The sequence below is a fragment of the Apium graveolens genome, chromosome 6 (genome assembly GCF_009905375.1).
Source record: "Apium graveolens cultivar Ventura chromosome 6, ASM990537v1, whole genome shotgun sequence".
NCBI classification, from domain to species: Eukaryota; Viridiplantae; Streptophyta; class Magnoliopsida; order Apiales; family Apiaceae; genus Apium; species Apium graveolens.
The window spans coordinates 165773719-165774867 of NC_133652.1; positions in this window are offsets into that span (position 1 = coordinate 165773719).

Genomic DNA, 1149 nt, shown 5'->3' on the forward strand with positions numbered 1-1149 from the left:
TTAGATAAGAAAGCGATTAGGCCAGGTGTATCCCTGTGGGGTGCACCCGTGTTGTAATAAAGAAAAAGGATGGAAGTATAGGGATATGTATCGATCATCGGGAGTTGAATAAGTTGACAATTATGACCAAGTCTCCCATACCTAGAATTGACGACTTATTTGACTAACTTAAGGGAATGTAATGTTTTCGAAGATTAACTTAAGATCGGGCTATCATTAGATAAAGATCAAACCTGAGGACATACCAAAGATGGTGCTTAAGATAAGATATGGGCATTATGAGTGTCCAGTAATGTCGCTTGGATTAGAAAATGTATTAGTCGCCTTTATGGATTTAATGAACAGAGTCTATAAGGAGTACTTAGATAAGTGTAGTTATATTTATTGATAACATCCTCACCTATTCAAAGACTAAGAAAGATCATGTGGAACACCCAAGGATTTCCATACAGAGGTTAGGAAAAAAGCAATTGTATGCTAAGTTTTCAAAGTATGAATTTTGGTTAGAATTGATTAAAAATTACGACTGTTCCATTAGCTACCACCCAGTAAAAGCCAATGTAGTGGCAGATGCCTTGAGTAGAAAAGAGAGAGTGAATGTAATTAAGATCGCTGAGGAATGGGCGGAAGAATTAGAAAAGTTGGAGATTGAAGTACGAGTACCTGATAAGGAGCAATTGTATGAGATTACTTTCCAGCCCGAACTGATAGAAAAGATTAAGGAATTGTTAGGTCCTGAGTAAATTCAGTAAACTAAGGATGCAGTGGTATTGATTTGGAAAAAGTTAGAAGTAGCTCAGAATAAACAGAGAAATAATGCAGATTTACATCAAAAAGGATATAGAGAAAGAAGTTAGGCCATTAGTAATGTTGAAAGTTTCCCTGGAAAGGATTGATTAGGTTTGGACAGAAAGGGAAGCTGAGTCCTAGGTATATTGGATCGTTCGAGGTATTAGGAAAGGTAGGTAAAGTTGCCTATAAGTTGGTTTTGCTGCCGCAGCTGCAGCATATCCATAACGTGTTCCACATATCTATGTTGAAGTGATATATCCCTGATTCGAACCAAGTTATTGAGTATGAGCCAATCGAGCTTCAACCAGATTTATCCTACGTGGAGCAGCCAATCCAGATCCTAGATCGTAAGAAGCG